The 12,406-nt window shown below is 40.7% G+C and overlaps 1 protein-coding gene across 2 annotated transcripts in view; it reads left to right on the forward strand.

The window, feature by feature from the left end:
• Positions 1–12,406, forward strand: part of RAB6A (RAB6A, member RAS oncogene family) — a 94,017-nt gene that overhangs the window by 1,326 nt on the left and 80,285 nt on the right. The window lies entirely within an intron of this gene.

The raw sequence follows: 12,406 nt of genomic DNA on the forward strand, positions 1-12,406 counted from the left end.
ATCTCACCTCCCCTTTTTCTCGTTTCAACGTGAAGCAGCGTTTGAGTCTCATGGTGGTACAAATGGGAATTACTGGGGAAATGTTAATTATTCATTTCTTCTTGAGTATTTTCCAATGATAAATATATTGAGGATTCATGAGAGAGAAGACTTGGAATAACAAACATCTTTGTTTTCTCGGATTTCCTTTGGAAAATGGAGTACAGTAGGAATAGACTCATCATCTAGTTATCTGAATTCGATTTACATACGATTTGGGCTAAATGATTCTTTTATGCTTAATATTTCGTACTGTCTGATGAGTGAAATTGTTATGTCATTTACCTGGTCAGGTTATGTTATCACTGTACTTTTGTATTAGATACAGGATTCTAATTTTGTGATTGTTATTTCTACGATTACTTCGTGTAGTAATTCCAGTTTTCTGCTGTAGTATGCAAACTTGACACTCGACAATTTAGAGATGATTACCCTTCTTTGTTTTTCTCACACTTTTCATGATCATCTTTAAAATTCAGACATTGAGAGATTAGTTCTGAGTCATCAAACATTGAATTCCTACTATGTGTTTAGGTGAGGTTATAGAAAACATTAGTTATTTGTTTCGACTGGAAAGCATGTAAGTGATATAAATTCATAGATTTTATTACTACTTTGAACTACTTATTCTAATTCGTATGCCATGACAGGTTAATACTCTCGAAAAATTGCCTCCAGTTAGAACTAGGAAATAATTTTTCTTCTTTTATATGTAGATTATCCTCCCCTCCTCCCTTTTGGGAAAAAAATCCAATCTCCCTCCGTTTTGCTTATATATTTTCCTGGAGTAAGTATAAACTTGTGTCTTTAGGTGAGTAACTTGGTAGAACCTATGGAGTTGATTCTGGTCCAGCTATTATATGTCAACTTCAGGATACTTCTCAAAGATAGAGTTTTTTGGTCATTATTGATAAAAAGGATCCAAAGTGCTTATTGTGCATTCTAGGGATATTATTGTCTTCCTTAATGTTGTGATGCGCAGCTGTTTAGTTTGCATGAAAAACCCATTAATCTCCCTGTCTAAAAAGATTTTAGCATGAATGGAGAGCTTAATTTCCTATCTTCAGGTTTCCTTTGAATTTCTTATTTGTATATGTTCTAATTCATAATGAAGAGTTTTATGGCTTCTGATTTCTTACCTTGTTTAAGCCTCTACTACTCTTCCCCCTCCATTACTAAAGCTTGGTTAGATTTTTTTGTAATAGACTTTATTTTTTTGAACAGTTTTAGACTTACAGAAAAATTGAAAAGATTGCGCAGAGTTCCCATATACCCACACATCTAGTTTCCCCTCTTATTAACATCTTGCATTAGTATGGCACATTTGTTACAATTAATGAATTAATATTGGTATGTTATTATTAACTTAAGTTCATAGTTTATTCAGATTTTTAGTTTTAACCCAATGTACTTTTTCTGTTTCAGCATTCAATTCATGATATGAAGTTAATTATCTTTTGAGGTTACTATATTGCCAAGTAATGCCATTCAGTAGCTTTGACAATGAAAGATTGATCTCTGTTTTCATGGTGTCAGTGTCTATAGTTTTCTTATGTGTTAGTAGAGGTCTGTAGACTTCATGTTGTTTTGATGTAACTCTTCATGAATTGTTTATTTTTAGGTCTGTTAGAATTCCACAATCCAGCTTTCAAAGGCTATAATCTGTGGCAAAGCCTTGTTTTGTTCCTTAATAGCATTTGCCACATTTATAGTTATCTGATTTTTTGGGTGTTTATTTCCCACAAAAGAATGCAAATCCCATGAAGATAAAAACTATTACCTTTTTTGTTCATTGTATCCTCATTACCTAGCATAGTACCAGGCTCATAGTAGTTGCTCAGACATGTTGGGTGAATGAATGATGGCTGAATCTAATAATAACCAAAGCTGGTAGCCTGTATTACAGTTTTTGCCATGTTGAAGTTCACATTTTTTCCTTATACAACTGATAATTTTACAACACTTAAAACTTACATCATTTGATTGTATAGGGAAATATATCAGATACTTAAGAGAGTGGAGAAACCAATCATTTAGGGGCCCATTTGAAAAATAGGACTGACCTGAATTTTGTACTTTTTTTTTGAGTTGAGCAAAATTAGCCTTCCTTTGTTAAAGTTGTTGTTAAATTATTTGCTGTTAATATAACACATAAAAAGTATTCAAATTATATGCTCATGTATAATGATGTGCTCATGTACTCATGGAACTGATCTGAAGTTAGGTTTTATTTGGCTTATCAAAAATCTAAGATGCTAGGGTGGGCACGGTGGCTGACAGCTGTAATTCCAGCACTTTGGGAGGCCAAGGTGGATGGATCATCTGAGGCCAGGAATTCAAGACCAGCCTGGCCAACATGGTGAAATCCCGTCTCTAAAATATATATATGTATATAGGGGGGTGTGTGTGTGTGTGTGTATTTAAGATACTGTGCTCTGTAATGAAAATGAATTGTGTCAGTACATGAAGCAGATTGGATTAATGACATCAATCTTAACCTGGGTAAATTCTTTTTTTTTTTTTTCTTGAGATGGAGTTTTGCTCTTGTTACCCAGGCTGGAGTGCAATGGCGCGATATAGCCTCACCGCAACCTCCACCTCCTGGGTTCAGGCAATTCTCCTGCCTCAGCCTCCCGAGTAGCTGGGATTACAGGCACGTGCCACCATGCCCAGCTAATTTTTTGTATTTTTAGTAGAGACGGGGTTTCACCATGTTGACCAGGATGGTCTCAATCTCTTGACCTCATGATCCACCCACCTCGGCCTCCCAAACTGTTGGGATTACAGGCTTGAGCCACTGTGCCTGGCTTTAACCTTGGATAAATTCTTACAGTTTAATAAAGGAATGTTCAGCCGGGCATTCGGAATAGCTTGAATCTGGAAGGTGGAGGTTGCAGTGAGCCAAGATCTCCCCACTGCACTTCAGCTTGGGCCTCAGAGTGAGACACTCTCTTACTGTTGAATATTTCAACATTTATTTATGAGACTCTGTCTCATAAATAAATGAATAAAAGAATGTTGAAATACACAACTAAGTTTCCTTGAGAAGTCTCTTGTGTTATGACCTCTGGCTATTGTCTTGAGATGCAGAGGCACTTTTAGTAATGGCACTCAGTGGTTTACAGTAGAAAATATTATATATATATATATATATATATATATATGTTACTAATTATAAATTAGGAGATGTAATGGCAGAGAGAAGTGTATGTTAATCCTGCTACTGCTTTTTACCCTGTATATTGCCTTTTTTTCCTCACATCAATTCTGATCAAATTGCAATATGTTAGATAAGGAAAAGATATCTTACTGTTAGAGACCAGCAGTACTGACCAGTTGTTTTTCTTTTGAGACAGGATCTGGCTCTGTCACTCAGGCTGGAGTGCAGTGGTGCCATCTTGGCTCACTGCACCCTCTGCCTCCCAGGCTCAAGTGAGCCTCCCAAGTAGCCTGGACTACAGGCTAATCTTGTACGGTTTTGTGGAGATGGGGTTTTACCATGTTGCCCAGGCTGGTCTCAAACTCTTGAGCTGGAGAGATCCTCCCACCTTAGCCTCCCAAAATGCTAGGATTATAGGTGTGAGCCACCACACCCGGCCAGTACTAAACATTTTATATTGGCTAGATCGGTGGTTTTTAACTTTTTTTCCCCAAGACCTCTTTCTGCTCTTACACATTTTTGAGGATCCTAACGAACTCTTGTTAATATAGTTGTTGTTCTTCCTCCTCTTTCTTTCTTCCTCCTCCCCTTCCTCTTCCTCCTCTTCCTTCTACTCCTCCTCCTCTTGTTCTTTTCTACTTCCTCCTCTTCTTCCTCTTCCTTTTCCCTTCCTTCTCCCTTCCCTCCGCCTTCCCCTTTCCCCTTCTCCCTTCCTTCCCCCTTTCCTCTTCCTTCTTTCTTCCTCCTTCCCCCTTCTCTTTGGATGCAGTGACTGTTCACAGGGGCGATCATGGCCCACAGCAGCCTTGTCTTAAGCTCTCCTCTTGCCTCAGACTCCCTAGTAGCTGGGACTGTAGGCACATGCCACTGTGCCTGGCTTTTGTTTATGTAGTTTATATGAACATTTACTGTACTGAAAACAGAAAATTTAAAAATATTTAATAGATTAAAAATAATAGGGCTAAGTGCAGTGGCTCACGCTTATAATCCCAACACTTTGGGAGGCTGAGGCAGGCAAATCACTTGAGGCCAGGAGTTTGAGACCAGCCTAGCCAATATGGTGAAACCCCTTCTCTACTGAAAATACAAAAAAATTAGCCAGGTGTGGTAGTGGGCACCTGTAATACCAGCTGCTTGGGAGGCTGAGGCAGGAGTATCGCTTGAACCTGGGAGGCAGAGATTTCAGTAAGCTGAGATTGTGCATTTGCATTCCAGCCTGGGCAACAAGAGCGAAACCCTGTCTTGAATGAATGAATGAATAAATAAAATAATAGTAATAAACCCATTGTATGTTAACATATATATATATATAGACAGTCTCCCTCTGTTGCCATGCTGGAGTGAGTGCCTCCCAGGTTCAAGTGATTCTCATGCCTCAGCCTCCTGGGTAGCTGGGACCACAGGCACACAGCACCATGCCTGGTTAATTTTTACTTTTTTTTTTTTTAATCTATCTTTCTTGATGATGCAAAGGCAATGCCTGGTTAATTTTTTGTCTTTTTAGTAGAGACAGGGTTTTGTTGTGTTGGCCAGGCTGATCTCAAGCCCCTGGCCTCAAGTGACCTTCCTGCCTTGGCCTCCCAAAGTACTGGGATTACAGGCATGAGCCACCATGCCCAGCCTTCATATTAACATCATTTTTGAAATGAAAAATAACTATTTTCCAGACAGAGATTTAGTGAGAGTGGCATTGTTTTACATATTTGCAATCTCTGTAATACCTGACTTAATAGAAGACAATTGGATTCTCATAGCTGCTTATGCATTCAATCCTGTAATAGTACACATCATATAGGCACTGGGAAGCTCCATAATACACTGCAAGAGAATAAGAGTGAAAAAGTTATTTATTTATTTTCCTCAGAACATGCTACTTTAAATAACATCTTAATATTATGAAAATGGTTTTGACATCCAGGAGTTTGTGGACCTCCTGAAAGGTATTGGAAGATCCCAAAGGGTCAGTGGACCACTCTTTGTAAACTGCTGGGTTAGGTAATATCAAGCCAATTGTATCTCCTATTATCATGTTGCCAATTTTTCATATCTTGTTCTGAAGCCTTAAAACTAAACAGTAGAGTTAATGATTTAGAGCACTAGAGGACTAATAGAGATGGAAAGTGAATATAGGTTTCATGTTTTAGCAGTGGCTACTAACATTTGGCAGATTACTCAACATCTCTTTATGTTCCATTTTTCTTATGTATGAGATAAAGATAATAGACCTATCGTAGAGTTATTGTGAAGTTTAAACTAGTCAAATATTGCAAAACATTTAGAAGAGTGCTAGGCACATGAGAAGTGCTCAGTAAGTATTTTAATTTAACAAATGTTTATTGAAAATTGCTACAGTGTCAGGTGGTTTGGTGTCTACTCTTAAGAAATTTTCATTTTGTCAGGGAAGAAATATACAATACCAAATATTGTAGTGTATGATGAGTGCAGCTGCTTTTAAAAGTAGAGCTAAGGCTGGGTGCGGTAGCTGACACCTGTAATTCTAGCACTTAGGGAGGCCGAGGCAGGCCAATCACTTGAGGTCAGGAATTGGAGACCATTCTGGCCAACATGGTGAAACCCTGTCTCTACTAAAAATATAAAAAATTAGCTGGGCATGATGGTATAATCCCATCTACTTGGGAGGCTGAGGCAGGAGAATCACTTGAACTCGGGATGTGAAGGTTACAGTGAGCCGAGATCACTCCATTGCATCCAGCCTGGGTGACAGAGTGTGCATCTCAAAAAAAGAAAAAAAAAAGTAGAACTTAAAGCTACGTAGGAGTAATGCAAACATTGAGTTTTAGGGAAGGGACATTTACTAATAGTTTAAGCCTATTTAGTTGAAATTCTTGAATTGGAGCATTCCAAAGTTAGAGAAGACTGAGAGATCATCTAATCCATTTGTCTTAGGGTTTTAAACTGGGCCACTCTTTATTTTTCTCTACCTTCATTTTTAGTGGGTAATATAATTGCATATTTCATAAATCAAAATTATATAAGAATATATACTATGAGAAATTTTACTTATGTTCCTGTGACCCTGTTTTCTACCCTGCTTTTTTCTTTTTTTTGAGAGTTTCACTTTTATCACCCAGGCTGGGGTGTAGTGCCACAATATTGACTCACTGCAACCTCTGTGTCCTGGGTTCAAGTGATTCTCCTGCCTCAGCCTCCCAAGTAGCTGGTTTTACAGGCGCCTGCCACCACACCCATCTAATTTTTGTATATTTAGTAGATATGGGGTTTCACCATGTTGGCCAGGTTGGTCTCGAACTCCTGACCTCAGGTGATCCACCTGCCTAAGCCTCCCAAAGTTCTGGGATTATGGGTGTGAGCCACCATGCCCAGCCAACCTTGTTTCTTTTTTAGTAATTATATATATTAGTTTCTTCTGTATAGTTCAGGGTTTCTACAAGCAAATATGAATATAATTTTTTTTTTTTTGAGATGGAGTCTTACTGTGTCACCCAGGCTGGAGTGTGATGGTGCAGTATCAGGTCACTGCAACCTCTGTGTCCTAGGTTCAAGCAATTCTCCTGCCTCAGCCTCCCGAGTAGCTGAGACTACAAGCCCACGTCACCATGCCTGGCTAATTTTTTGTATTTTTAGTAGAGACCAGGTTTCACGGTGCTGGCCAGGCTGGTCTTTGACTCCTGACCTCGTGATCTGCCCATATCAGAAGTGCTGGGATTACAGATGTGAGCTACCACACCCGGCCTGAATATAATATCTTCTTCTTTTTTTTTTTTTTTTTTTGAGACCAAATTTCGTTCTTGTCACTCAGACTGGAGTGCAGTGGTGCGATCTCTACTCACTGCAACCTCCCCCTCCTGGAGGGGGAGAATCATGAGATTCTCCTGCCTCAGCCTGCTGAGTAACTGGGATTACAGGTGCCCGCCACCATGCCTGGCTAATTTTTGTATTTTTCATAGAGACGAGATTTTACTATGTTGGCCAGGCTGGTCTTGAACTCCTGGCCTCAGGTGATCCATCCACCTCAGCCTCTGAAAGTACTGGCATTACAGGTGTGAGCCACATGCCGGGCCTTATTCTCTTTTTCTTACATAACATGTATCAGATTTTTTTTCACTTAACAACATATCCTATAAGTACATATGAAAAAATGTCTAGGATATTAGTACAGATTAGTACATGGCTTTCCCATTCTTTTTTCTAAAATAAATTTTATTTTGGAGTAGTTCCAGATTTATAGAAAAATTGGATAGTACAGTTTTCATATACCCTACACCTAGTTTTCCTCTATTAATACCTTTTTTTTTTTAAAGAGTCTTGCTCTATCGCCCAGGCTGGAGTACAGTGGCATGATCTCGGCTCACTGCAACCTCCGCCTCATAGGTTCAAGCAATTCCCTGCCTCCCAAGTACCCGGGATTACCGGTGCCTGCCACCATGCTCTGCTAATTTTTATAATTTTAGTAGAGATGGGGTTTCACTATCTTGTCCAGTCTGGTCTTGAACTCCTGACCTCGTGATCCACCCACCTTGGCCTCCCAAAATGCTGGTATTACAGGGATGAGCCACCACACCTAATCTTAACACCTTTCATGTATAGTATATTTTTCACATTAATGAACCAATAATGATACATTATTATTTACTCAAGGCCATATTTTATTCATATTTCTTTAGGTTGTGGTGGTGGCTTTTTTTTTTTTGAGACAAGGTCTCACTCTGTTGTCCAGGATGGAGTGCAGTGGCCAGTCTTGGTTCACTGCACAATCATTCCCCGGATCAAGTGATTCTCATGCCTCAGGCCCCTGAATAACTGGAACTACAGGTGCACACTACCACGCCTGTCTGATTTTTATATTTTTAGTAGATACAGGGTTTTGCTATGTTGGTCAGGCTTGTCTCCAACTCCTGACCTCAGGCCATCCACCTACCTGTACCTTTCATTTAATGAATGAGTTAATTAATTAACACTCTTTGAAATAAGGCCTGGAATGGTGGCTTATGCCCCTTATCCTAGCAATTTGGGAAGCCGAGGCTGGGCAGATCACATGAGCTCAGGAATTCAAGGTGAGCCTGGGCAATATGGCGAAATGCCGTCTCTACCAAAAAATAGAAAAATAGCTGGGCTTGGTAGCACATGCCTGTGGTCCCACACCACTGCACTCCAGCCTGGGTGACAGAGTAAGACCCCGGCTCAAAAAAAAAAAAGAAAGAAAAGAAAAATTAAAATGGTAGCAGAAAAAAATAATAGAATGGAAGTAAGTTGAGAAAAATCTTATGAGAAAAATCTTATGAGAGGCATAAGAAAATGGAAAAGAGACCAGATGAAATAAAATCAGGAAGTCTAATAAAACATCCAAACAAGGTAAGGTGGTGTATGCCTGTAATTCCAGAGTCAGGAGGCTGAGGCATGAGAATCACTTGAGACCAGGAGTTGAAAACCAGCCTGGTAACACAGCAAGATCTCGTTGCTGAAAAAAAATTTTTTTTTTATCAGCCAGGGGTAATGATGCATGCCTCTAATCCCAAATATTCCAGAGGCTGAGGTGGGAGGATCGCTTGAACCCAGGAGCTCAAGGTTGCAGTGAGTTATAATGGCACCCTTGTACTGAAGCCTGGGTGAGAGAGCAAGACCCCATTTTTTTTTTTTTTTTTTTTTTGAGAGGGAGTCTTACCCTGTTGCCTAGGCTGGAGTGCAATAGCACGATCTTGGCTCACTGCAACCTCTGCCTCCTGGGTTTAAGCAATTCTTCTGCTTCAGCCTCCCAAGTAGCTGGGATTACAGTCAAGTGACACCATGCCTAGCTAATTTTTTGTGTCTTTTAGTAGAGATGGGGTTTCACTATGTTTCCCAGATTGGTCTTGAACTCCTGATCTCAGTCGAGCCACTTGGCCTCCCAAAGTGCTAAGATTACAGGCATGAGCGACCCATACCTGGCCTAGTGCTCAACTCTTTTTTTTTTTTTTGAGACGGTGTTTCGCTCTTGTTACCCAGGCTGGAGTGCAATGGCGCGATCTCGGCTCACCGCAACCTCCGCCTCCTGGGTTCAGGCAATTCTCCTGCCTCAGCCTCCTGAGTAGCTGGGATTACAGGCATGCGCCACCATGCCCAGCTAATTTTTTGTATTTTTAGTAGAGACGGGGTTTCACCATGTTGACCAGGTTGGTCTTGATCTCTTGACCTCGTTATCACCCGCCTTGGCCTTCCAAAGTGCTGGGATTACAGGCATGAGCCACCATGCCTGGTCTTTTTTTTTTTTTTTTTTCTGTTAATCAATGAGAGCTTATGTTGCTCAGGTTGGCCTTGAACTCATAGCTTCGCCTCAAGCCCCAGGACAACTGGCCAGAGCCACCACGGCTCTCTCAACTCTTAAATAGAAGCAAATAGCCAAGACCACATCAAACAGGAAATAGAGATCCACCAGCCTTGGCCTCCCAAAGTACTGGGATTACAGGCGTGAGCCACTGCACCTGGCCAACAATTTTTTAAGCTCTTTTGTGGGTCTTTACTGCAGAATGATCTTGCTGAGTTCCTTTTTGGGAGTCTCTGGTATTAGGTCTTTAAGTGTTTGTGCTGGTCAGATTCCCTAAAGAAGAATTACTCATTGCCCTGCTGGAGAGGATCTTAGTTGTCAGTGTTCTTGGAGCTGAATGGAGAGAGGGTTTGAAGTTACAACATACAGTAAGTAGATTTGGTCTCCTTGTTGTTAATATTGTTTGTACTCTGTCCCTCAGTTGTACCTTGTAATCCCTAGTCCAGAAACCCTGTTTTTCTTTCTGAGCAGCATTCTGATGAGATGGAGGAGAGACCCAGCTGTGCTGAACAGAAGAGAGGAAAGAAGAGAGTGTTAATTAATCTACTTGTTAAATAGACTTTTATCCCTTCCTTCTGTTTTTAGCTCCATCTTCACCTTTATTTCTAGATGTACTTGGCCCAGACAATTCCTAAGCCAGTGCGTGTTCTGTGGTCCAAATCAGCTTTCTCAGTTTGCCCCATTGTCAGTTTAAAATTGATCATTATTGAGACTGTTACATCAATTACTTCTTTTCCGTTTGCTTTCTACCTTCTAACTTGGATGATTTAGATTTTCTTAGAAGCAATACTTAATACTTGAGTAGGGTTTTTAGAATTTGTTTGTTTGTTTGTTTGTTTTTGTTTGTTTGTTTTTGAGACAGGGTCTGTCTGTGTTGCCCAGGCTGGAGTGGAGTCTATTCAGAGGTGTGATTATAGCACACTACAGCCCTGAACTCCTGGGTTCAAGTGATCCTCCTGCCTTGGCCTCCTGAGTGACTGGGACTAGGCTCTCTTCTTTTTTAAAAGTACATTTTGGCTGGGGGGCATGGTGGCTCACACCTGTAATCCCAGCACTTTGGGAGACTGAGGCAGGATTGCTTGAGGCAAGGAGTTCAAGACCAGCCTGGCAACATAGTGAGACCCTATCTTTCAAAAAAAATTAAAAAAATTAGGTATGGTGGCACATGCCTATAGTCCCAGCTGCTTGGGAGGCTGGCTTTAGCCTAGGATGTCAAGGATGCTCAGTCTTAATTGTGTCACCTCATTCTAGCCTGGGCAACAGAGCAAGACCCTGTCTCAAAAAAAAAAAGTACATTTTATAAAATTAAAACCAACTTAGTTACCCCATATTCATAGTAGCATTCACAGTAGCCAAAAGGTAGAGGTTAATGAGTATCCATCCATAGATAAATGAATAAACAAAATTTGACACATGTATACAATGGAATATTAGCCTTAAAAAGGAAGGAAATTGCCGGATAGGTGGATCACCTTGAGTCAGGAGTTTGAGACCAGACTGGCCTACGTGGTGAGACTCCTCGACTAAAAACAAAAATTAGCCAGCAGTTGGTGTATGCCTGTAATCCCAGCTACTAGTGGGGCTGAGGCAGGAGGATCTCTTGAACCTGGGAGACAGAGGTTGCAGTGAGCTGAAATCATGCCATTGTACTCTAGTTGTTCAAACTGGACAACAGAGTGAGACTCAATCTCAAAAAAAAAAAGGAAATCTTGGCCTGGTGCGGGGGCTCATACCTGTCATCCCAACAGTTTGGAAGGCCAAGGTGTGAGGATCGCTTGAGGCTAGGAGTTCGAGACCAGCTTGGCCAACATGGAGAAACCCCACCTCTACTAAAAATAAAAAAATTAGCTGGGTGTGGTGGCACGTGTCTGTAATCCCAGGTGTTCTGGAGACTGAGGCATGAGAATCATTTGAACCTATGAGGCAGAGGTTGCAGTGAGCTGACATCATGCCACTGCACTCCAGCCTGGGCAACAGAGCACAACTCTGCCTCAAAAAAAAAAGGGAAGGAAATCTGACACATGCTACAGTGTGGATGAACCTTGACGACTTCGTGCTAAGTGAAGTAAGGCAGTCACAAAAGGATAAATATTTTATGATTTTTAAAATTAATAAGTACTAAATAAACCTCATTGTTGTTCTGCCCTTTGTGAGATTGAATAAAACCCTGCCAAAACATCCCAACAGACTTCTCTTATGAGATGAAATCCAAGGCCAGGCGTGGTGGCTCACGCCTGTAATCCAAACACTTTGTGGAGGCCAAGGTGGGCGGATCACCTGAGGTCGGGAGTTCAAGACCAGCCTGACCAACATGGTAAAACCCCATCTTTAAAAAAAAAAAAAAGGTGAAATCCAGACTCTCTTGTCTGAGTTAAAGCCTTTCATAGTCTGGCTTCTACCTTCCAATCTCTCTTATTTCTAATTTATCTCACTTCCTAACTCACTTATTTCTAACACTCATCTTTATCTGTTATTAGAAGGCAGCGTTTTTAAAAAATTATTTTTTTAATTCTTTTTTTAAATAGTTAAGAGATTTTATTCTAATAGCTGTAATTACAGTGCTATTTTTGTCAAAATGAAAACTGAAAACAAGTATTCAAAACAGTTGATTACTAATCGTGTACTGAAAGCAGTAAGAGGTTCCACGACACCAAATAGACCAGTTCTGAGGTTTCCCCAAGATAAATTTAACAGCTCCAGCTTCATCAGTGTTTATCAAAATACAAAAGAAAAAAGTAGAGGTTGTCTTTTTCGATGGCAAATCGGACCCTTGCAGGCTGAGGGAAAGAAAGCTACGTCACACATGGAGGTGGGGTGTTCCCGAGGGGCTGTGGGTCTAGGCGGACCACCTGCCCAGCTTGCACATGCTCCTGCTGGTGAGGCCCCAGACATCCTGCCAAAGAGTCTGAGTGAGCACGAGTACT

This window comes from Callithrix jacchus, chromosome 10 (genome assembly GCF_049354715.1).
Source record: "Callithrix jacchus isolate 240 chromosome 10, calJac240_pri, whole genome shotgun sequence".
Classification (NCBI taxonomy): Eukaryota; Metazoa; Chordata; class Mammalia; order Primates; family Cebidae; genus Callithrix; species Callithrix jacchus.